The sequence below is a fragment of the Hypanus sabinus genome, unplaced genomic scaffold (assembly GCF_030144855.1).
Source record: "Hypanus sabinus isolate sHypSab1 unplaced genomic scaffold, sHypSab1.hap1 scaffold_954, whole genome shotgun sequence".
NCBI lineage: Eukaryota > Metazoa > Chordata > Chondrichthyes > Myliobatiformes > Dasyatidae > Hypanus > Hypanus sabinus.
This window is the reverse complement of record NW_026781809.1, coordinates 41,883-68,649: the sequence shown is the minus strand read 5'-3', so window position 1 is coordinate 68,649 and position 26,767 is coordinate 41,883. Positions and strand designations below refer to the sequence as shown.

General features: G+C 44.6%; 1 long non-coding RNA gene across 1 annotated transcript in view; it reads left to right on the top strand.

Moving 5' to 3' along the window:
• LOC132390568 (uncharacterized) overlaps nucleotides 1-10,079 on the top strand; it is a 40,469-nt gene extending 30,390 nt beyond the window's left edge. The window contains exon 3 of the long non-coding RNA XR_009510941.1: nucleotides 9,002-10,079. This is a non-coding gene — a long non-coding RNA (uncharacterized LOC132390568). The remainder of the gene's footprint in view (nucleotides 1-9,001) is intronic.
• Nucleotides 10,080-26,767: the final 16,688 nt, after the last annotated feature.

Below are 26,767 nucleotides of genomic sequence, written 5' to 3'. Positions count from 1 at the left end.
ATTGAGAGGATGTGGAGATGATGTTTCTAAGTGGGGGAGTCCAGAACCAGACGGAACAGCCTCAGATTAGAGGGACGTCCATTTGGAACAGAAATGAGGATATTATTTAGCCGAGGAGTAGTGAATCTGCAGAATCCATTGGAACTGACAGCTGCGGAGACCAGGTCATTGGGTATATTTGAAACAGAGGTTGGTATCTTCTTGACTCGTCAGGTCAGCAAAGTTCACTGGAGGAAGGCAGGAGAATGGGGTTGAGAGAGATAGTAAATCATCCATGATGTAATGGCGGAACAGAATCGATGGGCCTAATGGCCAATTGTGCTCTGATGACTTATGGTCTCATCATGTGTAAAGACAAAAGAAGATTAAGAAATGTCAGTGCGGCTATCTTATAATGGAGATGGTTACTGCCTGGCACTGGTACCGTGAAATGGTAATGACTTCCTGAATGCAGGCATGGGCTTCCTGATTAACTGAGGAATTATGAGTTAAACATTGAATAGTCTTCAAGCAACATACATCTATGATGGAATTAAGGTAACTGAATATGGATGGGCTTAGGACCTTGCTCTGAGAAATAAGAGAGGCAGCATTTAAGGGTGAGCACAACATTGTGGGCCGAAGGGCCTGTACTGTGCTGTACTGAAATAAATCAGCATAATTCCCTGATGGCCCACTGCACTGTAAAATAATCCTTCAGTTTCACTGCTACCAGGTTTGAGGAGTTACAGTTGTGAAAGAAATTTAACCAGTAAATCAGACGTCTCCAGATGATAAATTTATCGATCAGCATCATATTTATAGATTTCCTCTTGCCTTTGGATAATGCCTGTGTGATTGATTACAGACAGCGCCAATGAATCCCAAAAAGAACAGAGTTACTCACGGGTGTAACACAGTTGGTTTTCTAATACCACTCATGGCTGAATAGGTCATATCTAGGACAAGACAATCACTGTTTATGAGCTCCAAGGAGAGTGACCTGAAATGGTGTGTCCCTGTCTCTCTTTAGTCAGATATTCAGCAAGTTAGCAGATTTTAGTTTGTTTGCCCCTTCCCTTTCAGGAAATCCTATTGATCTTCTTCCCTTTCAGGACAACCTGTTGATTTTTTGGGATCATGGGATACCAGCAAGTCACCAGATTTATTTTATGTTTTGTGCTTTCTTCTGTTCTTTCAGATCAAACTATTGATGTTTGTGGTCATAAGATATCAGCTTTGTGCGTGATCTTTTACATCCAATCAATCTCAGAGATTGTCGAGGAAGTTACCAGGAAAGTTGATGAAGGCAAGGTTGTGGATATTGTCTACATGGACTTCAGCGCGGTATTTGACAAGGTCCCGTATAGGAGGTCGGTCTAGAAGATTCAGTTGCTTAGCATTCAAGGTAAAGTTAGACACTAACTTTTTTGAAAGAATCCGGAGTGTCACTATAGACTGTTGCATTTCTGATTGGCGCCTGTATCTCGTGCAGTGTCACGGGGATCGGTGCTGTTCCTGTTGTTGTTTGTCATCTATATCAATGATCTGGATGAAATTACGGTTAACAGCATCAGCAAATTTGCTGATGACTCCAACATTGGGAAGGCACAGTGGACAAAGAGGAAGAGTACAAGAGCTTGCAGTGAGATCTGGACCAACCGGAGAATGGGTTTAAAAAGGGCCGATGCAATTTAATACAGACAGGTACAAGATGTAGCACTTTGGATGGACCAATCAGGGTAGATCTTACTGAGAGACCGGTAGAACAAGGTGATCTGGGAATGCAGGTACATAAGCCATTGAAAGTGGCAGCAAATGTTGATAGGCTCTAAAAGAAAGTTTCTTAGCGGACTAACCCTGGTAAATGAAAATATCGTGTCCAATATGATGTTGTATAAGACGTAGGAGAGGCCTAATTTGGATATTATGTGCAGTTCTGCACACCTACCTGCAGGAGAGATGGAAATAAGTTTGAAAGAGTACAGAAAAAACATTACAAGGATGTTACCTGGACTGGAAGACCTAAGTTATAAGAAAAGAGTGAACTGATTAGGACTTTATTCATTGGAACATGAAAGACTGAGCGGAGATTTGATAGAAGTGTACACAATTACATTGGGATATAGGTAGGATAAATGCAAGCAGGCATTTTGTACTGAGGTAAAGAGGTACTACAACAAGAGGTTATCACCAAAGGGTGAAAGGTGAAAAGTTCAAAGGGTACAAAGGTGAAACCTGTTTACTCAGAGGGTGGTGAGAGTGCAAAACTAGCTAGCAGGGTAAGTAGTGCAAGTGCTGAAGAGAATTCTGAATAGATGCTTGCGTAATGAGCATATAGAGCGCCATGGCCCGGTGCAGGTCAACGGGAATAAGTAGATTCTGTAGTCTGGCATGGAATAGATGGGCCAAAAGGCCTGTTTCTGTACTGTACTTTGCTGCGACTATGACAAGTCAGCCACACATTGTTTGGGAACTCACGGAGCCAAGACAAGCTGTGGTTAGCTGGTTTCCCTCCCTCAGGTACCGCAGTGAAGCCGGTTGGCCTAATTGACAGTTTAATACTCATCCTGTATTAATGAGATGAGGTGAAGCTCCCCAACGGTTCAGCCAAGATTTGAAATGTTTCACACCGAATGCCTTTTGGAAGTCCAGATATGCAGCCACTGCTCTTACTTCACACTGATAAATACAGCAGGTGATACAGGAAAAGGTGATGCTAAACCTGCAGTTCCCAGTGCTCCCCACCTTAAAAACTGAAACCAGATCTGTGAGAGACGAGTCAGAGATCAAAGTCTCCATTCCCAAGTCGATCTCCTAAAACATGCAGGAGATTAATGTTGATCACTATTCCCTCTGATACCAGCAGATCAGTGACAATACACGAACTGCACTCACCTCATTTTCTTCTCTACTGAAATGTCCCTCCTTTGTCAACATCCAACCCAGTCTCTCAACCTTTTCTTCAATTGCTTGTTTGAGTCTGTCCCTGTAGAACTTTGTCAGTTGGTACAGTCGATATTCCTCCCCTTCTGCCAGGAGTTCAGAGATTGTAAACTCTGGCTCTGTGAATACAAAAAGGAAAATGTAGGCTTGAACTCAGATATCCCTCGTCTCCACCGCTCTCACCCAACTCGACAAAAAAAAACCGTGTCTTGAACCTGCCTCCAGATACAAAATAGGATTAATTCTCCATCTCCAACACCATCACACTAAGCACGGAGTCCCCCTACGGCTGTGTGCACAGACCACTGCTGTTCACTCTGCTGACCCACGGCTGTGCTGCAACACACAGCAAGAACGACGAGTCAGCTTACAGAGAGGAGGTGCAGCAGCTAACGGACTGGTGCAGAGCCAGCAGCCTGTCTCTGAATGTGAACAAAACAAATTTCTTGGTGTTCATCTAGCGGAGAATCTCACCTGGTCCCTCAACACCAGCTCCATAGCAAAGAAAGCCCAGCAGCGTCTCCACTTTCTGCGAAGGCTGAGGAAAGTCCATCTCCCACCCCCCCATCCTCATCACATTCTACAGGGGTTGTATTGAGAACATCCTGAGCAGCTGCACCACTGCCTGGTTCGGAAATTGCACCATCTCGGATCGCAAGACTCTGCAGCGTATAGTGAGGTCAGCTGAGATGATCATCGGGGTCTCTCTTCCCGCCGTCACGGACATTTACACCACACGCTGCATCCGTAAAGCCAGCAGCATTATAAAGGATCCATGCACCCCTCAAACAATCTCTTGTCCCTCCTGCCGTCTGGGAAAAGGCTCCGAAGCATTCGGGATCTCACCGACAGACTATGAGACAGTTTCTTCCCCCAAGCTATCAGACTCCTCAATACCCAGAGCCTGGCATGACACCTTACTGCCCGATTGTCACGTATATTATTTATTGTAATGTCTGCACTGTTTTGTGCACTTTATGCCGTCCTAGATTGGTGTGTAGTTTAGTGTAGTTGTTGTGTGTTTTTCTTCTTTTCCTCTGTTGTGTTTTTTACGTAGTTCAGTCTAGTTTTTGTAACGTGTCATGTAACACCATGGTCCTGAAAAACGACTCATTTTTACTATGTACTGTATCGACAGTAATGGTCGAAGTGGCAATATAAAAGTGACTTGACTTGACTTGAATCTAACACTTGCCTTAAAGCCTAACCAACAATGCTCTAGGCATTACGTAATAGAAGGACCACATTTAATATAAACCAGTCCATCCCCCATCCGACCCATTCACCTGTTTAAATTTGGATGGGCATAAATGTTGGGATGGTTGGTAATATTTGCTTCCCCGAGATACTCTCTCCATCCTGGCGAATACATTTCCCCTGATACACATCCCGGAAACACTCTCCTCATCTGGACAGCTGCATTTCCTCCAATTCACATCCTGGAAATCCTCAGAGCAGGTAGTACATTTCCTGTAGTGGGGTAATGGCTGCCCAGTGCACCACATGTACCACACCCACGCATTTTCGCTCTCCTCTGACCAACCCTCCAACAGGGCTCCACCCTGTTTACCCTCCACCCTGCCGCACTCTGTGAGCACGTCACCTTCATATTTCACTCACCCGATCCTTCTTTGGGACTTGGCAGTTCTGTGTTCAATGAGCTTCCGAGCTGACAGACAGTCCCCTCATTTGTGCCGGTTCCAGGGTCGTGATCGGTGTCTCTGACGTCACTGTCTCTGGGCTGACAGACAGTCACCTCACTTGTGCCGGTTCCAGGGTTCGGATCAGTGTCTCTGACGTCACTGTCTCTGGGCTGAATTTTCTCCTCCTTCTCTGCGGCCGGACCGGATTCCATTGGGACACCGCTCTCATTCTGACCCTGCGTTGGTACCTTGCATCCCGTGTCCCGATCATCTTCCCTCGATGATCCGCCTGGTAAAATCCTCTTCAATACGTTCCATACTAGTTTCAATTTTCCACATGAAATAAGTGATGAATTGCAGGTTATACAAGTGTGATTTAGATCTGAGCAAAACTGATTCAGATTGCAAAGGAGCCGAGACTCTGGCTGACCAGATTTGGAATGGAACTGAGCTGGTTAATGTGAACCGTACATCCTGTCAGGTGACCATCCCGATAAGCCGGTGACCGGACACATTTACTCCCAGTAAAATAGCACAATCGGCACAGTAATACTAATCACAGCAGTTGAACGCACGGATGACCACGGGATCATAATGCACCGGTGTCCGGTGATACTGGGAAATATCACTGTGATCATCTTCCACAAGCCAAAATCTCCCTCGGTCACTAACTGTCCAGTAGTCCGTGTCACACAAAGACCAGCAACGGGATTACACATGGTTCAGTCTGCTGGATCACACATTCTCCACTTGCTTTGTCACACGAGGGGCTGGAGACTGGACAAGGGGACTGGAGTTGCTTTCTCCAGTTCCTTTGGTCACAGTCTGACCATTCCCTTGAGACGCACTTCCTCCGGTCCCCTGGGTCGCAGGCTGATCATTTCCTTGCGATCTATGCTGACCTCTCCCCTGGTTCCCATCTTGTCCCCCACCCGCAGATCATCATGTAACAACTATGCAGTTCATTGGCAAAGTCTTGGTTATAGAGCTTTGTGTGTAGTTGCAGTTGCTAATCTATAGGATGGAGGTGATGAAGCTGGAAAGTGTGAAGTGAAGAATGAACACTACGGTACTGGGCTAGGGTGTTGTTTTTTGTGTTATATGGTTGGGCTGGGACAGCTTGCCCTGGAGCTCAGGAGCTTGAAGGGTGATCTTACACACACACACACACACACACACATACAGTAATCAGGGGTGCAGATAGGGTAGATGGTCACAGTCTTTTTGCCCGGGTAAGGGAGTCTGAGACTCGAGGACAGAGATTTAAAAGGGACCAAAGGGGCATTTTTCCACGTGGTGGCTGATGGGTATAAAGTACATGCATCCGGAGGAGGCCGCAAACACAAATAAAATTACAAAATTGAGAGCATCTGGGCAGGGAAAATGGGAGAGGAAGTTTACGAGGGAAGTTTGGGAAAACTGCAGGAAAATGGGACATTTAGATCAGCTTGAATTATCTGGGCCGAAGGACCTGTTTCCAGGCTGGAGCATCGTTTCTATTCCACCTGGAATCTCAGATTTGAGCACAATCACAATGTCTACAGGTGACAGAGACATTTGGTCATTGGTTGTGCCGGGTTTCCCAGCCAAGATCCTGGGAATTTAAATTCAGGTAGAAGATCATATCAAGAGGGAAATATTTAGAAACTCAGGTTCACCATTTCTCCACAGCCCAGACATTCACTGGGGTGTTAAAACTTCGAAGCAGATCACAAATGTATCTACAATGAGCTGCCTCCTGATCCTCAGCCATTCCCAGCACCGGCAATGATCTCCGCTCCGCTACAGAAAACAGATTTCGGTGACACCCCTCCTCCTTTGCGTAGCAGGCAAGAAAAACCAGGGGGGAGTTGGTAGCTTTCCCTCCAAAACCTGAAATGCTGTGTTATCATAGAATCTCTGAAATCCCGGAAATGCTCCTGTCATCTGCTTCTGAATTTTATAAATGAAAGTTGAAGATGTCTTGCATATCAGGGCCTGTCTGGAGGTGAAATGGACCCTGACCCTGAACATTCACATAAACCACAAGTTCGTTGTCACATTCCTGTCTGTGTTTCACTCATGACCACCTGGTTCAGGAGTCCCTGCTCCCTTCACTCAGCTGAAGGTTTGTGTGGTGAGCGGAGTGATTCGATCATTACTGGTGTCAGGTCCCTGCGCTGGAACTGTTGGGTTGATCAATTACTCAAGGCCGCTTTACCAGTGGGATAAATGACACTGCTGGATGAAACTTTTCTATGCACTGTTAACACCTCTGTCTGTTCTTTCATCTGAACTATTGTGTACAAACGCGATAAAAGTTTAATTCAAAGACCCCTGTGATCATACCTTTGTCCATTCTGATTCTGACTGACGATTGTTGATTGTCGTCGTCTTGTTCACACTTTGGTCGCTCTGCAGGACAGCTCCACGGCTGGTGATGCTCTAAATTTCACAACAAGCAGACAGTGAGTCAGAGAGTACGACTGCTTTGCAAATATGACAGTATTTCTATCCCTTGTAGCATTTGGCATGGGGACCAAACATTCCCTGTTAGTAACCACTTCCACACCATATCTGCCCACTGATACCTGGCGCATCTGCTGACAGAGTCACAGAGCAATAAAATGCAAATTCAGAGCGTTCAGCCCAACGAGACAATGCCAACCACAGTGCCCACTGAGATGGTCACAATTTCCTGTGATGGGGCCATCTCCCTTCTGGCCTCTTCACTCCATCTACACACCCCAACTGCTGCCATGTGACACCTTGTCAAATGCTTTGCTGAAGGCCCTTGCGCAACATCCATGGGAGCATAACTTTGAATTTCCACCTCTGCTTAATGTCACCTTCACAGGTTTTGACAATGTAATTAGCAGAAATGTACTTGATGAGGCCAAGGTATGTCAAGGTAAATTATGGGTTGCCATGTGCTAGTTAGGACTGAATAAAAGTCAGTGTTGGGATATTTTCCTTTATAAATGATCTGTTCTCAGCAGAGGCCGAAGCGATGATATATTCGAGGGTAAGTATATCACTGCAGATTGCAATCGCCAATGGGATCAAGGGCATGTTGCTGCAGTTCATGGTAATTCCACATTTCTATAATCACTGCAACACGACACACGTGGGGCTTCTTATAAAGGGAGGAAATTGTCAACGCATTTTAAGCTGATTATAACGTAACAAGGAAACATCAGAACTAATCAAAAGCTACTTCAGATGATGCAGCACCTTCAAATGAGCAAACACTCAGAGAATGTGAGTGACTGTAAAGAGCTGGGCTTCTGAAAGCACATTACCAGACCTGGAGTGATTGCAACTTGCTCTGACCGAGGCATTCCACCTATTTCGTACCTTCCTTTGTAAAGGTCTGTAATGTTTACAGGACCAGTGTTCGAGTGAATGATACTCACCAAACTTTCTCCTGACTGAATCAATGGAAACTCTGAGTCAGAGGGTTCTCTTCAGTTGGTACTCTCAGTCCTCGGGCTGGTTCGCTTGTCGCTGTTCCCTCGTTCTCATTCGTGGCTTTCCAGCTGGGGGCTTTTCTTCCAATAAATCTCTCACCGCAGGTCTAACTTTAACCAGAGAGATAATGAAGCACATTAACAATACAAAGGAGAAAAAATATTTCTGCTCAATTTTTTCAAAAGCGAATCTCACTGAAATTTAAACGCTGAAGACAAATAAAAGGATCTCATGGAACAAATCATTAATTGTCCCTCACACGTCACAAATCCTGATACGGGATACGAAGGACTCATCATTCAGTCATGATGAGATATCAGAGCAGAATGAAGTGATTCAGTCCATCGAGTCTCCTCCATCATTCAAACATGGTTGATTTTTTTTGCCCCAATGCCATATTCCTGCGTCCCCTTATAGTGCTGGAAACTCGGTGCAGCAGATTGCATCTGTGGAAAAAGACACTGTGGAAGACCCAGTATCAGAACTGGGATTATGCAGGATGATGCGTGATATGCTGAACGCTTAATTGCGCAATTTGGCCCAGATCGCATCCTTGCTCATACCTATAATGGGGGAGGTACAACATACAGTGTTCTGAAAAAATAGTAAAAGTGATTATCGGGGCATTAATAGTGATCTTTAGAGAAACGAAAACGAAAAGCTCTTGAATTTATAGCAAATAGACCGTCTAGTTATTCTCTGTTCAGAATTAGTTCTATATTGTTAAGCACCTGAGCATCATTGCCTTAAAGTAGGCTCCTACGGACAAGGCGAAATTATTATTAATTTTTCTTGCGTTATTCATTACTATTTCCTGGATAGCAGAGAGGCTCCCGGTGAAACTGTTTTGTCCACTCTATTGACTTTTAACATCTCCTCTATAACAGGAAGCACGATAATGTACCATATTCAATTGTGATTAATATGCATAGAATGTAATGTGGGTCGGTCTCCAATGTTCCATCTAATGACTATTTTTGCAGCTGCGTGGATCAGCCATTGCTCTGAGACGGAACTTTTCACACGGACTGAGAAAAGCACAACACCATAGATGCGTCCTCTTTTGTAAAATGCATCCATGAATATTTTAGGATTAAGACAGACAAGAGAAAAAACATTCTATTGATTTTAATTACTAATTAAAGGATAGGATAAAAATGTAGTACAACAAAGAAAAACTTTCAGGTTTCATAAACGTTTATACGACAGTGTTTAATTCCATCTGCGCTGCAACAAAGGCTCCGTTTGCGGGAGCATTTTGGTTCTGCAGACACGCAGTGCAGAGGGAACAGTGACGGGTTTCTCTCTCCAGATTATCCTACCTTATAACAGTGTTTTGTCCACTGCCTTGCCAGCGACAACCTGTTGTTACAAACATGCAGATCATCAACAATCAGGCTCAGATCTCATCCGTGTGCATATTCGAGATGGGTGAGGGTTTGCTTAAATGGGAAATGTATTAAATGGCCTCTTTGTTAGGTACAACTCTATACCAGCTCATTAATACGAATCTGTTAATCATCTGCTTGCAACTCAAAGCACAAGCACATGCAGATATGGTCAACGGGTTCAGTTGTTATTCAGGCCAAACATCTGAAGAGGAAATAAATGTGATGTAAGTGACGTTGACCGGGGAATGATCGTTGGTGCCAGACCGGGTGGTATGAGGGTTACGGAAACTGATCAGCAGCTTGGATTCTCAAGTATAAATCTCTCGGTTTACTGAGAATGGTCCGGAATCAAACCAAAGGAAAATCCAGTGAACAGCGGTTCTAAAGGCCCCGTTAATGAGAGAACTCAGTGAGATTGGGCAGACTGATTAAATCCGACAGGAAAGCGGCAAGAACTCAAATAACCACGCACTCCAACAGCGGAGAGCAAGAGAGCGTCACTGAGCACCGAACATAGAGACCCAACACTGTCTCCTCCCGTACTTCAAAATACCCTATACTCCGTGCAGATGGACTTTAAACACCCTCCACATGTCAGATGTGGACTTGCCAGTGTTACGAAGGATGAACAGCTCTGATGGGCAGAAGGGTGCAGAGTTGCCCATCTCCCCCCCCCCCCACCCCGCCTTTTGGAGAATCACAAACCGTTACTGTTGCTATGCTGTTAATGAGAGAGAGAGATGTAAGAGAAAACATGCTGGAATTGGAACATCTGCTACAGATAAGAGAGAGAGATAAAGCAGGGGAGTGAGACTTGTTGGTCCACCATATTCTGACTTCTGAAAGACTTATGGCTTCTGAGAGGGTTGGTCACCTTGTACCATTCTGTTCATTAAAATTCCTCAGTGGACAGCTGGAGTGGGCTGGTTTGATGGACACAGTCATTCAAAATTGATGTACAACTGAAACCCCGTGAGAAGGGATAAAAGTGAGGTCTGGGGAGACTCCCTACAGACACACCAGGAACACACTATTGAGCACTGCTTGAGTGTTGGAACCCGCGTGAAGGTGTGGGGCACCGGAGACCGAACAAAGGATTGGTCAGTTTAACTCACAGTGTTATAGCAGGGCCGGTGGGGGCTTGTGTGTGTGCCCACTCATGCCAGAGTGACGAGTCCACCACAGAAGGACAGAGGGGTCATACCTGAATGGCCACAACACATCGACGGATGAAGAACGTAAAGGAAGGTTTGCCTGCCTGTAGCTGTTACATCTTGCTCTCTCTCTCTCTCTCTCTCTCTCTCTCTCTCTATCTCTCCAACAATTACAACACAACGACCAACATCTGCCTCAGCAAGTATGAACTGAACTGTACGTTAAATTCACATATGACAATTCATTATCCACTAGACATTGATAGAGCTTGTTTATTATTGCTTATTATTATACCCACACTTTTCGGTTTAGTATTGCTAACGTGTATTATCTATATATTTGCATTATTGATATTGATTTGTGTATTTTACTAATAAACACTGTTTGAAAATAGTACCACCAGACTCCAACGGATACTTCTTTCTCTGCTGGTTAGACACCCAGTTACGGGGTACAAAACCAAATTGGGGGCTCGTCCGGGATTTGATTCCTAATTTGGGAGGCCAGAGAAATCGGCTATAAGTCCGTTATCTGATCTGTTTGCGTGGGTAACCAGACGGGAACCAGCAGAGATGGGAATAGACAAATTTATAAAGAACCCGACTTTGAGGGCATTGGAGAATACCAGGAAGGTGGAATTGGTGAGTGTTGCGAGACGATTAAATCTCTCGGCGGTGAAATCGTCGATGAGAAAGTGGGAGATACAGAGAGCCATAGCCCAGCATAATATATCCAAGGCTGTGTTCGCGCTTGATACATTGAACCTGTTTCCTGAGAAGAAACCAGTCGATCGGACGGCTCAGTTAGAGATAGCAAAAATAAGGTTGGAGATGGAGAAGAGGAAAATGGAGTATGAGATCCTGCTAAAGGAGTTGGAGGCGAAAAGGGGGAAAGGAAGAGCTGAGTCGGTTGAGAAGGAGAAGCAGAGGCAGAATGAACTACAGATGAGGCAGCTGGAAGGAGGAAAGAGGAATCTGAAAGGAGGATGGAGGAGGAAGAGAAACAACGGCAGTTCGAGAGGGAGAGATGGCAACATATGGGTAGCGGGGCAGATCGAGCGGAGAAGTTTAATGTAAGTAGGGAGTTTAGTACCTCCGTTCGAGAGACGGACGTTGATAGTTACTTCTTGCATTTTGAAAAGGTGGCCGTGAATCAGAAGTGGCCCAGAGATCAGTGGGTGGCGTTGTTACAAAGTGTATTAAAAGGAAATGCTCAACAGGCATATGTGGCATTGTCCATGGAAGAGTCTGAGGATTATGAGGAAGTAAAACAGTCTATCCTTCGGGCCTATGAGTTGGTAGCTGAAGCGTATAGACAAAAGTTCAGTGATTTAAAGATACTGTGGAATCAGACGTATACAGAGTTTGCCTATGAGAAGGGTGTGCTCTTGGATCGTTGGTGCGCTGCAGAAAGGGCGGAGGAGGATTTCTATCGTTTAAGAGAGTTAATTCTGATTGAAGAATTTAAAGGTTGTGTTTCGGATAATATCCGGACGTATCTGAACGAGAAGTCGAATAAGTCTATAACGGAATTTGCCAGGTTAGCAGATGAATATGCCCTAACCCACAAGACAAAGTTTCCCCCAAATAAGAGTTACCAGAAAGGCAGTAGAGACGGTAGAGAAAGTCCACGGGCTAAGGTAGAGAATAAGCTGGGAGCTAGTGATAAAGGTAAGGAGGAAGACAAGCAAGCTGGCAGGAAGGTTCCTGGCTTGACCTGTTATAATTGTGGAAAGGTTGGTCATATTGCATCTAAGTGCTTTGCTCCGAAGAAGGAGACGGGAAAAGGGAAAACAGCAATCCCGACAGGATGCATTGAGTCGGTCAGCAGATCAACGAGGAAGGCAAAGGTAGATAAGAGTCCGAGAGGGCCGTCAGAAATTTATTTCGGAAGGGACGGTGTCTGTGAAAGAAGGAGAAACCCCAGTTCCAGTGATAATCTGGAGGGATACTGGGGCTGACCAGTCATTGATCCTAAGTAAGGTGCTGGATTTCGGTCCAGAAACTGGAGAGGTGGTATTAAGAGGCATAGGAAAAGGGACAGAAGCTGTACCTTTGCACAGGATCATTTTACAATGTGACCAGGTATCTGGACCAGTCGAAGTAGGGGTGAAGACGGAATTACCGAGAGACGGCGTGGACGTCCTTCTTGTAATGATTTAACAGGTGGTGACGTGTGTTCAGCAGTGAAGCTGACAAGCAAGCCTGTGAGTGCTGAGGACCCGGCCCTAGATTCTAAGATCTACCCCGCATGCGCAATCACTCGCAGCATGTCGAGAAAGGAGGCTGAGAAAGAAGACAGTTTAAATGAGTCCACTGTTGATTTGGCTGAGACGTTTTTACCGACCCTGTATCTAGAGAGATTAGGGGATGGTAAATCGGAGAACAGGGAGGTGAAAGAAGGTAAAGGAGAGGAGGTAGATTTAACCTTTGCCAAGAGGGAATTTATACAGGCACAGAGTAAGGATGAGAAACAGATGAGGCAGTTAGAAGGTCCAGGGTTGGACACCGATGATCTGTCTGGCTTGGCAGAACTGTTTGAAGAAGTTGAAAAACTTAAATGTGTTCCCGATAACGATATAAGGGCAGTCCTAAATGAAAAGGATGCCATTACCTTGAAGGAGTCTGCTGGGTTAGCAGATGAAGTTGCTTTAACCCGCAGGGTTTAGTTTACTCCGGATGGGAGTTGACCAGAAAGTAACTGGGAGGATCAGGGGAACTTAGTATTTGAAAAGGGGACTGGTATTGGAAGCCTAGAAGAGGCAGATGTCCCGTTTGCTTGTGTTCAGGTTGTTGAAGTACCTGTGCAGTCACAGGATACTGAACCTAGTGTTGAAGCTCAGAAAAAGTCTGAGGTATCTGATTTAGTTGAAAAGGAATGCAGTCCTTTTGGGTCAGATGGACTTGGTTTAGTGAAGAAAGGGTTAACCTTGGTACCAGTGGAAAGTGAGAATTCTCTGTTGTTTGTATTAGAAGGTGTGTTAAATGTTAGTGAGGAGATGTAAGCTGGTGATGTGAATATTATTGAAGGAGAAGGGATAGGTGTTGTTCCTAAATTGAATAAAGAAAATTGAATGTCTGGATTGGTTTTAGAAGCAGTAACCAGGCTGAAGGAAAAATCGCTTGTTAACAAGGTGCCTGTGAATCTATTACAGTTTGTTTTGGAATTTGAAGGTGAACAACTGCCTGATGTTATTCAAGGAGGTGATTTGGAGAGACTGAACCAAAAGTGTTGGTTGGACAAAGGGGGATCGCTTGCAGATGTTAAAATGAAAACTAATAGAATGAAGGTCCTGAAGATAGAATTAATGACTTGCTCAGAAATAAAGAAGTGTGTGGAAGTTCAGAGAATGGGCTAAGTTTGGAAAACATTGGTGATAAGATAAATCCTATGAAAGGAGTATGTGAAGGCCTATTCCACACTGGTGAGCAAGCTAACCATGTGAGAGTTCAGTGGAAAAGGGGCAAAGGTTGACCATGTCTCTGGACCTGATGAAATTTCAGTGGCAATGATACAAGCCCCGGAAGATCTGGGCATGGATATTCATTTTGAAGAGTTTAATGGCATATATGAGTCTGGATAATTGCCCGACGATCTCTTGAAATCAGTATTTACAATTCTGCCTAAAATTCCTGGAACTATTGACTGCGAAAATTATAGAACAATCAGTCTTATGAGTCACATAATAAAGATTTTGTTGATAATTGTTCTGAGTCGAATTAAAAACAAGTTAAGGCCAGAAACTTCTGAACTGCAATATGGGCTGATGGAGGATAGAGGAACAAGGAACACAATTTTCATACTACAAATGCTTTCAGAAAGGGCAATTGAGTGTCAAATTGATGTCTTTTCATTTTTTATTGATTTCACTAAAGGATTCGGCAAAGTGTAACATGAAAAACTTTTTCAAATTCTCATTTAACTAAACATTGACGGAAGGGACCAGTAACTTATTCAAAATTTATATTGGAATCAAACAGTGGCTGTAAAAATTGATGATAATATAAGCAGTTAGACTAAAATTCAAAGGGGAGTTAGAGATGCGTTGCCTCACCGGAATTATTTAATATTTATACTGAAAAGATTCTCAGAGAAATAGAAGACCTAGATGGGATAAAAATTGGAGGTGTTTGCATCAACAATATAAGATATGCAGACGATATCCCCCTAATAGCAAGTGCTGCAGAAGGCTTACAAATCCTCCCAGACAAATTAGTACAAACAAGTGCAGATTTTGGTCTAACCATCAACGGTAAAATAAAACACATATATGGAAATATAAAAAGGGCAGGATACTCCCAACTGCCAATTGTCCATCGGTAACCAAGCGATTGAACAAAAGATCGGCTTTAATTACCTTGGTAGCTTTATATCACAAGATGCTAGAAGTAAAGTAGAAATAAAAAGAAGAATTGCCATTGCCAAAACCAACGTCCAAAAATGAATAAAATCACAAAATGCTGGCAGAACTCAGCAGGCCAGACAGCATCTATGGGTGGAGGTAGTGATGACGTTTCGGGCCGAAACCCTTCATCATTCTACCTCCTCCCATAGATGCTGTCTGGTCTGCTGAGTTCTGCCAGCATTTTGTGTTTTTATTTATTTCCAGCATCTGCAGATTCACTCGTGTTTCCAAAAAAATGAAACCCATTTTTACCAACAGACACATTTCTATGAAAACAAGGCTTAGGCTACTAAAGTGTTACATCTGGTCAATCTTTCTGTATGTTTCCGAAACATGGACTGTAACACCTGAACTCCAAAAAAACTTAGAAGCAACAGAAATGTGTTTTTATTTAGAAGAATGCTGAAAATATCATACAGAGATAGGGTAACTAATGAGGCGGTACTCCAACGTGCACATGCAAAAAGATCTTTAATGAGAACATTAAATGAGAGGAGACTGAAATTCCTGGACCATGTCATCAGAAAGGGCGAAATAGAATGCCTTACATTGCAAGGCCCTATGCCTGGGAATCGCGGAAGAGGAAGACAAAGAAGAAAATATATGGACACTGTGAAAGAACTAACAGATCTAAGTGTGCGAGATATCATTGACGCTGTGAGGAGTCATCGGATGTGGAGACCCATGATCGCCCAAGCGTGTAACGCGCAAGACACATGCAGAAGAATTATCAATGTCAGCCTCATATGTCCAGACACTTCTGTGATTAACGTCACTTTATGGACAGACAATCAATCGTTTTAAACTATCATACTTTATGTATTGTGTTTTGTTTATTATTGTGGTCTCTATCATTATTTATTTTCTGTCTTGCTTTGGATCCAGAGTATGAATTATTTTGTTCTCTTTTACTCTTCATTACTAGAATGACATCAATCATTTTTGAATCTTGAATCCTGGGGAAAATGCTACGACCAACCTCATTATTTATATTCCATCTTGATTTCATGAACTCCTACAATGTCACCCTCATTCTCATCTGGACTAAAGATCCAGCTCAGCCAAATGCTTCCTATGACTCGGCCCTGTAGTCCAGGCAACATATTCAGCAATCTCTCCTGCACCCTCTCCAGCTTGATAATATATTTACTACAGTAGGGTGAACACAACGGTACATAATACTCTGTGTAGCCATGTACATTCATATACAAATCAATGGCATGAATAGTAAATTACGGAGATCTCAGCACTGACACTTCCATCCCACTCGTCACAGACCTCCATTCGTTAGAACCATCTACATTCATCCCCCTCTCCTTCTTGTTCTCTAGCCCGCTGTGAATCCACCTCGCCAGCCCCCCGTGAATCCCACGTGACCGAACTTCCCCGATCAGCTGCCATGCAGGATCTTGTTACAGACTTTACCAAAGTTCAGATGAACAACATCACTGCCCAACTTCACCTAACGCCCTAGTTCATTCTTAAATAATCTCCAAAATACTTGACAGATATGATATCCTATTGGACAGTGTTGACGGTGATTTCCCCATAACCAATGCCCAACCGCCCGGGATTTCAGCTTCACTGCAGACTGAGAAAATTCCGATCCCAGCTGCAGAATTACCAACCTGGACTGTAGCCCGTTTTCTGGCAATTTCATATCATCAGATTCATCAGCCCAATATTATCACCCATACAAAGACGCCTTGGTGCCGGCAATTTGCCTTGGGAGTTCCTGTCATTTCCGATTCACAATCTAAGGTGGAATTAGAACCTAATGACCCTCTGCCGGGGCCGGTGCTCAGGCTGGTTCCCCGGTCTGTATAGAGGATGCGGATACACTTCAGCCTGACACCCGCAGCTAAACCGAGCACATTTGATCTCTGTGTCATCGCTGTGTGGGATCTTGCCCAGCAGAGCGGGCTGCCATGTTTCCTGCAGTGTAGCAGGAACAAAATGTAAAATTATAAAGTAGAAAATGCTGGGAGCTCAGTACATCAGACTACGTCTCTGAAAGGACAAATGGTGGAAGACCCAGTTCCAGAACTGAGACTGTCCAAGATGCTGCCGATCTGCTGAGCGTCTCCAGTATTTTCCCTTCCTTACTTTAAATTTCCTGCAACTGTAGTATTTTCTCCCTCTTCATTTTAATGCACAGATAGTAACTGATTGCCACCCTGAACTGTAAATGCCACCCCACCCCAAACAATTTGTTAGTTCTGAGTTCACTCTGACCCTGGTGTAACACATCCCACACAGTCAATGCTCACAGCATCCTTTCCTCCCTCTATCACTCTGTTACATTTGCTCCCGAGGCCAATGTCTCTACGCTGAGAGGCGGTGACCACAGAGTGATAAAAAGTGCAACACTTGCTGCAGCTCTGACGGGCTGTTACCATGGAAACAGAGGAAGTGCTCAATGAAAATAACAGAGGAAGGAAATAACAAACTCAACATAAAATAACCGAGAAAGGAAATAACAAACTCAACATCAGATGCTATGAGTTCCATTATGACAAAGATTAACACTGCAGCCATTTTGTAACGGTGAATCTAAAATTGAAATGGTTGCTTTTACCCTGCCACGTGTTGTGTCCAACTAAACCTCTGGTATTCCTAGCAAACAATAACTAAATAACTAAATAAACAATCAGACAGGCACACAAACAAACAAACAAATAAATAAATAAATAAATAGAAAGGTGCAATACTAAACTTCACAATGAAGACAAAGTTTAGAAGAGAGATTGCTGAAATATATCATTACGGCATTGGGATACAGGCTGGACAAACATTGAGCAAGCAGGTTGATATATATATCATTAAGCTGGTGGCATACAGGCAGGACAGAGATTGAACTAGAAGGTTGATATATATCATTGAGGTGATGGGATACAGGCTGGACAGAGGTTGAACAAGATAGTTGATATATATCATTGAGCTGGTGGCATACAGGCTGGACAGACATTGAGGCAGGCGATTTATATATATATCATTGAGGTGGTGGGATACAGGCTGGACAGAGATTGAACAAGGGTTGATATAGATCATTGAGGTGGTGGGATACAGACAGGACAGAGATTGAACAAGATGGTTGATATATGTAATTGAGGTAGTGGGATACAGGCTGGACAGAGGTTGAATGAGATGGTTGATACATATCATTGAGATGGTGTGATACACACTGGACAGAGATTGAAAATGATGGTTGATATATATCATTGAGGTGGTGGGATACAGGCTGGACAGAGATTGAACAAGTAGATTGATATATATCATTGAGTTGGTGGGATACAGGCTGGACAGAGGTTGAACAAGAAGGTTGATATATATCATTGAGGTGGTGGGATACATTCTGGACAGAGATTGAACAAGTAGGTTGATATATATCATTGAGGTACTGGGAAACAGGCTGGACAGAGGTTGAACAAGATGTTGATATATATCATTGAGGTGGTGGGATACAGACTGGACAGAGGTTGAAGATGATGGCTGATATATATCATTGAGGTGGTGGGATACCGACTGGACAGAGGTTGAACAAGATGATTGATATATATCATTGAGGTGATGGGTTACAGGCTGGACAGAGGTTGAACAAGATGATTGATATATATCATTGAGGTAGTGGGATACAGGCCGGACAGAGGTTGAACAAGAAGGTTGATATATATCATTGAGGTGATGGGTTACAGGCTGGACAGAGGTTTTAACAAGATGGTTGATATATATCATTGAGATGGTGGGATACAGTCTGGACAGAGATTGAACAAGATGGTTGATATATATCATTGAGGTGGTGGGATACAGATTGGACAGAGAGTGAACAAAATGGTTGATATATATCATTGAGGTGGTGGGATACAGGCTGGACAGAGGTTGAACAAGATGGGTGGGGAATGTGCAGATGGAATCAGCTGGGAGAAGGGATCAAGGACGATCACTGATGGTCCTCAGGAGGAGGGGTTGGTCAACAGCCCGCCCCTACATTTCTAATGAGCAGCACTGTTTATTGTTCTTGTGTTAAAATGCCTTTGTGGGATTATGATGGGATGTTCCAATTCATTTATTGTTACCTTTTAGCTTGGATTATACAGTTATTTGCTTGTGTATTTCTGGGTCACACTAACTGTAACCGGGGTGTGTGATGGTCACCTCCCGTCTGTATGAGACTGGTTGGGTCGTGCTGGCCGGTCTATTTTGTGTTTATCACGATAAAACTGTTATTGAGTTTAACGAGCTGCCTCATCTGTCGTTATGGACAAAATGCTCACCACAATAACCATATAACAAACACAGCACGGAAACAGGCCATCTCGGCCCTCCTAGTCCGTGTCGAACCCTTAATCTCACCTAGTCCCACGTACCCACACTCAGCCCATAACCCTCCACTCATTTCCTGTCCATATACCTATCCAATTTTACCTTAAATGACAAAACTGAACTGGCCTCTACTACTTCTACAGGAAGCTCATTCCACACAGCTGTCACTCTCTGAGTAAAGAAATACCCCCTCGTGTTTCCCTTAATCTTTTGCCCCCTAACTCTCAAATCATGTCCTCTCATTTCAATCTCCCCTATTCTCAATGAAAACAGCTTATTCACATCAACTGTATCTATCCCTCTCAAAATTTTAAATACCTCGATCAAATCCCCCCTCAACCTTCTACACTCCAATGAATAGAGACCTAACTTGTTCAACATTTCTCTGTAACTTAAGTGCTGAAACCCAGGGAACATCCTAGTAAATCATCTCTGCACTCTCTCTAATTTATTGATATCTTTCCTATAATTCGGTGACCAGAACTGTACACAATATTCCAAATTTGGCCTCACCAATGCCTTGTACAATTTTAACATTACATCCCAACTTCTGTACTCAATGCTCTGATTTATAAAGGCCAGTGTTCCAAAAGCCTTCTTCACCACCCTATCCACATGAGACTCCACCTTCAGGGAATTATGCACTGTTATTCCTAGATCTCTCTGTTCCACTGCATTCCTCAATGCCCTACCATTTACCCTGCATGTTCTATTTGGATTATTCCTGCCAAAATGTAGAACCTCACACTTCTCAGCATTAAACTCCATCTGCCAACGTTCAGCCCATTCTTCTAACCGGCATAAATCTCCCTGCAAGCTTTGAAAACCCACCTCATTATCCACAACACCTCCTACCATAGTATCATCGGCATACATATTAATCCAATTTACCACCCCATCATCCAGATCATTTATGTATATTACAAACAACATTGGGCCCAAAACAGATCCCTGAGGCACCCCGCTAGTCACCGGCCTCCATCCCGATAAACAATTATCCAGCACTACTCTCTGGCATCTCCCATCTAGCCACTGTTGAATCCATTTTATTACTCCAGCATTAATACCTAATGACTGAACCTTCTTAACTAACCTTCCATGTGGAACTTTGTCAAAGGCCTTGCTGAAGTCCATATAGACTACATCCACTGCCTTACCCTCATCAACATTCCTCGTAACATCTTCAAAAAATTCAATAAGGTTTGTCAAACATGACCTTCCACGCACAAATCCATGCTGGCTACTCCTAATCAGATCCTGTCTATCCAGATAATTATAAATACTGTCTCTAAGAATACTTTCCATTAATTTACTCACCACTGATGTCAAACTGACAGGTCTATAATTGCTAGGCTTACTTCTAGAACCCTTTTTAAACAATGGAACCACATGAGCAATACGCCAATTCTCCGGCACAATCCCCGTTTCTAATGACATCTGAAAGATCTTCGTCAGAGCTCCTGCTATCTCTACACAAACTTCCCTCAAGGTCCTGGGGAATATCCTGTCAGGACCTGGAAATTTATCCACTTTTAAATTTCTTAAAAGCGCCAGTACTTCCACTTCTTTAATTGTCGTAGGTTCCATAACTTCCTTACATGTTTCCCATACCGTACTCAATTCAATATCCTTCTCCTTCGTGAATACCGAAGAGAAGAAATCGTTCAAAATCTCTCTCATCTCCCTCGGCTCCACACATACCTGACCACCCTGGTTCTCTAAGGGACCAATTTTATCCCTCACTATCCTCTTGCTTTTAATATAACTGTAGAAACCTTTCGGATTTACTTTCACCTTATTTGCCAAACCAACCTCTTCTTTTAGCTTTTCTAATCTCTTTCTTAAGATTCCTTTTACATTCTTTATATTCCTCGAGCAATTCCTTTACTCCATGCTGCCTATATCTATTGTAGACATCCCTCTTTTTCCGAACCAAGTTTCTAATATCCCTTGAAAACCATGGTGCTTTCAAACCTTTAACCTTTCCTTTCAACCTAACAGGAACATAAAGATTCTGTACCCTCATAATTTCACCCTTAAATGACCTCCATTTCTCTATTACATCCTTCCCATAAAACAACTTGAACCAATCCACTCTCTCTAAATCCCTTTGCATCTCCTCAAAGTTAGCCTTTCTCCAATCAAAAATCTCAACTCTAGGTCCAGTCCTGTCCTTCTCCATAATTATGTTGAAGCTAATGCTATTGTGATCACTGGACCCGAAGTGCTCCCCAACACATACATCTGTCAGCTGACCTATCGCATTCCCTAACAGTATTCCCTATCGCAATACTACTGTATAAAAGATCTGAAAATAACAAAGCTAGAACAAACCATAAGAACTTTGGAATATACGCTTTGCCCATCAGCAAATTTTATCAATGCATCATAAAAGTTTCCCATCCGGACACTCCACGCATTGGTACGGCGACTGCTTCGCCCATGGCTGCAAGGAACTGCAGAGTTACGGACACAGATCAGCTCATCTCAGAAACCAGTCTTCCCTACGTGAACTCCTTCTGGACTTCCCGCTCCCTCGCTCGGTAAAATCAAAGATCCCCACAACCTGGGCATTCCCTTTTCTCACCCACCCCCATTAGGGGGGAGAAGATACATATCACCAGGCTTAAAAGCGGCTCATCTGAAGTGAAAACGTTTTTGAGAAGTTCCAGGAAGCGAGGCGAAGTCGACAGTTCGGGAAGTTAACGGGACTCATTGGCCAATATTAGATTTCTCCAAAAAATCCACGCCAGCACAAAACGGTCACTGGACTCCGCCAGCCAAAAATCACTGCATTCGGCAGACTGTGAGCATGCGCGATGCGATTCTCACATCGACAGCCGGGGGGGGGGGCCTCGGGAAAAAGCCGCAGCCTGCAGATCTGCGGCAGAATAAGAGCGGAAAACAGGATACCGTGACCGGTGGGCGCGTCTCCCCGACAACAAACCGGCTCCATAGGACAGAGCAGAATAATTAGGCCGTTTGGCCCATCGAGTCTAGCTGACCTTTTTACCCCTCCTCAGCCCCACTCCACGGCCTTCTCATCGGAACCACTCAAGAACACCCACAGCTCCCTCTGCTAATTCCACACTCTGGCTACAGAAATGTCTCCGAATTTCTGTTTTAAATAGGCGCCCCTTTGCCCTGAGGCTGATTCACCATTTTAATTGTGTGGAGATTGACCGCCTGGGTTGCTGGTTCGCAGGGAGAGATCAGTGAAGTGTGTCCGTCTCAGAGGGGCCCGGAGAGTTGGAAAATTAGCAAATGGCCGACAGTTCGGGAAGTTAACGAGACTCGCTGCCCAACATCACAGCTGCCGACTCGACACTGGCCTCAGTACTCACCGATGGGAAACTGATTACTGCGTCAGGGCGGAGGGTCGCCCCGGGGAGCAAAGTCCAGCGACCGACCCAGCAGACTTGGTGAGGAAAAACAAAAACGCCCCTCATATCTCCATTAACCTACCCCCTCTCACCTCAAATGGATGGCCTCTTATCTTAGAAATTTCAACCCTGGGGAAAATATACCGTCTGTCCACTCATCTATTTCTCTTGTAATCTGAAAACCGTCCATCCAGTCTCACCCCGGCCTGCGCCGCTCTGGAGAAAACAACACAAGTTTGTCCAGCCTCTCGTTTTAGCTCATGCCCTCTAATCCAGGCAGTGTCCTGGTAAACCTCTTCTGAACCCTCTCCAAAGCCCCGACATCCTTCCGAGAATGGGTGCGACCAGAACTGTATGAAACACTCCCGATGTGGATTAACTAGTTTTACAAACCTGCAACACAACTTCATGCACAAGTACGGGAAGGTACAGGGACAGAGAAACACTGACTTGTGGCAGCATCACAGGCAAGTACATTCCGATAACACACGGAACACAAATTGTACAATTGTCTGTCAGTAACAAGATAGAAACATGTTTTACTTCATCCGGCTAACAGGACCAGAACAACGGGCTGAGCGGCGGCTCATCTCAGACGGTTCGGTGTGAAGGTCCGACCCCGGCAGATTCTGTGAAGGAAGCGAGGCGAGGCCGCCAGTTCGGGCAAGTTCATCCCCTGCCCCTTCAGGCTTCACCGATCACCTTGTGTTTCTCTCTCCCTCCCCACCCCCACCTTTTGTTCTCCATTCCTGCCGAAGGGTTTCGGCCGGTAACGTCGACTGTACTCTTTTCCTAGATTCTGCCCGGCCTGCTGAGTTCATCCAGGATTTTGTGCGCGTTGCTCGAATTTCCAGCAACTGCAGATTTTCTCTTGTTTGAATTCGGGAAAGTTAAACGGGCTCACTGCGCAACGTCAGACCTCCCCGCTCGGGACGGGCTTCAATACTCACCGAAAGGGAATTCTTGCTGTCGCCCGGCAGAGAATAATCCGTCCCCGGCTCCCCGCAGATCCCGATCCCCGACCCATGTCAACAAAGAACGATAAATAACTCCCTTCCCGTACTGAGCATGCGCGATGACGTCAGCGCGTTATCAGAGCGATGGGCGGGGCCTCGGAAACGAACCGACAGATGCTGCAGCCCTGCGGTACAACGGGATCACATGACGGGTGGACGGTCTCCCACGTGACTCGGTGACTCCTCTCCTCGCCCCTCACACGCTGCCCGACACCCCCCCCCCCACCGTATTTCAAACATCATCTCATAATTACACTGGATATATTTTAAAATTTCCCTCTGCATCTTCCCCGTCCCCATTCCTCCCCCCCCCCCCGGGTCACAGTTACGGGTTTGAATCCCATCCCGGTCCGGCACACATTTTAGACCCAAACCAGAATTGTGCAGGTTTTATTTAAATCAGTCTATGTTTCTATTCACATTTCCCCGGCCTCACTGAACAGGAACACTGAAACATCAAGCGAGAAGCAACAGGAGGTGGCCATTCAGCCCCTCCAACCATCAACAAGATGGCGGCTGCTCTCCCATCTCAGCCACATGTTTCTGCCCGATCTTCATTTCCTCGATCGCTTCGGTCTCCACACATCTGCCGGCCTCTGTTTTACATGAGGACGATCACCAAGTCTTCACCTCCCTCTGTGGTAGGGATTTACATAAATTCACCACCCTCGGAGTGGAGACTTTTCCCCTCATCTCAGTCCCGGACAGTTCACCCCCTTTTCCAGAGACTGGAATCCCTGTTCAACCGGTAATGATGTTGTGCATTTCAATGTGTTCACCTCTCAGTCCCCGATTCTCCAAATGAAAGGGCTATCACATTTGCTCTTTCTTCATATGATGACCTCACCACCCCAGGGATCAGTCTGGTGAATCTTTGTTGCTCTCTCTACAACAAATACTCTTTAACCTCTTTGTTAATCCTCCATGGAATTCCACCTTCCACCTTCCGACCTCCCCCTCACCTGGATCCACCTCTCACTCCCCAGCTCTTGCCCCATCCCCACCCCTCACCTCTTTTCTCTGAGTATTTCCCGCCCACTCTCAGGCCAGAGGGATGGTCTCGGCCCGAAATGTTGACGGTCCATTTCCCTCCACAGATGCTGCCCGACCCACTGAGTTCCTCCGGCAGTTTGTTCTTTGGTCTATATAAACCCCGTTAGTATTGGGGTGTGGCAGGATTTTGCACCATATTCCAGATACAATCACAACAAAGTCCAAATAATCGTTAAAGTCATTTTCATTCTTATACCTGATAACTCTTACAATAAATACAAAGTACTTTCTACCTCCATCCCTAGCCACTGCACCTCAGCCCCTCATTACTTAACGCATAGATGGTGCAGAAGAGGTTTACCAGGATACTGTCTGGATTAAAAGGCATGAGCTATAATGAGAGGTTGGACAAACTTGTGTTGTTTTCTCTGGAGCCCTGCAGGCTGGGGTGAGACGATGGAGGTGTATAACATTATGAGAGGCAGAGATAGAGAAGACAAACAATATTTTTTATCCTGGTTAGACATGTCTAATAGAAGAGGCCATGTATTTAAAGTGAGGGGGAGTAGTTTGACAGCAGATGTGACGGGCAAGTCTTATTACCAGAGAGAGTGGCGGGTTGCTAGGATGTGTTGCCCGGGGTGCTGGTTCTGGCAGACACAGCGGTGACTTTTAAAAGATACTTAAATCAGCACACGAGTGTGAGAGACGTGAGGACATTGTATTGGCAGAAGGGATTAGTTAGCCATTTGATTCCTAATTTAAATAGCTGAGCAAAACGTTTTGGGCCGAAGGGCTTGTTCTGGTACTGTACTGTTCAATGTTCTGTGTCTCTTGTCAAGAGGTTTCAGGGAAACTGAGGTAAAAGGAGTGAGTTGGAGAAACAGGTCTGCTGGAGCCCAATGTGGGAGGTTTCCTCAAGGGAAAATCCTGTCTGATAACCTGCTGGAGTTGTTTCAACAAATAACAAGCAGGAGAGACAAAGGAGAACCGTCGATGTTGTGTACATGGATTTTCAGAAGGCCTTTGATATGGAGCCACACATGTGAGGCTGCTTAATGAGTTATGACCCCATGGCATTACACAGAAGATTCTAGAAAGGCTGAAGCAGAAGCTGACAAGAAAGTGGTAAAGAGTGGGAACAAAACGATCCATTTTTTGCTTGGCTTTCGGTGACCAGTGGTGTTCCACAAGAGTTTATGTTGAAACCGATACTTTTTCGTTTATGTCCATGATTTGGATGATAGGATTGCTGGCTTTGCTGCAAAGTTTGGTGGCGATATGAACGTAGCTGGAGCGGTACGTAGTTTTGAGGAAGTCGAGATTCTTCAGAAGGACTTACACAGTTTACAAGAATAGGCAAGAAAATGTCAGATGGAGTACAAACTCGGGAAGTGTGTGCTCATGCGCATTGGTAGAAGAAATGAAATGGTAACTATTTTCTAAAATTGCGAGAAAATACAAAAGGTGAAGTGCAAAGTGACTCGGCGTCCTTGTGCAGGGATCTCTCAGGTTAATTTGCAGCTTGATTCTGTGTTGAATAAGGCGATTTTAGCATTCATTTCAAGAGGACTAGACAGTAAAAGCAAGGGTGTAATTCTGAGACTGTGTAAAACAGTGGTGAGGTCTCACTTGCAGTACTTTTAGCATTCCGGGGCCGCTTATCGACGACACGATGTGCTGGAACAGGAGGGGGCTCAAAGGAGTTTCACGAAAGTGAATCCAGGATTGGATGGCTTGTCATATCAACAACGCTTGATGGCTCTGAGCCTGGCTTCAATGCAATTCAGCTGACACCTATGGAATTCCGAAGGTGTTGATAGGATGGATGTGGCGAGAATGTGTCCTCCGCTGGGCATGACGGGATACGAGCAGTTGACAGGAGCTTTGGCCTCAGATAATTTAAAAAAAAAGAATCGGCCTTGATGAAATGGCGGAGCAGAATCAATGGACCAAGTAGCCTCATTCTGCTCCAGTATCTTCGGGTCTTATAGCTCTCCACCCCACGGTTTATCCAACACCTAGGCATTCAATATAATCAAACAATTCTTTCCGTCCAGTGGCTATTGACAGGTTTCCAAAC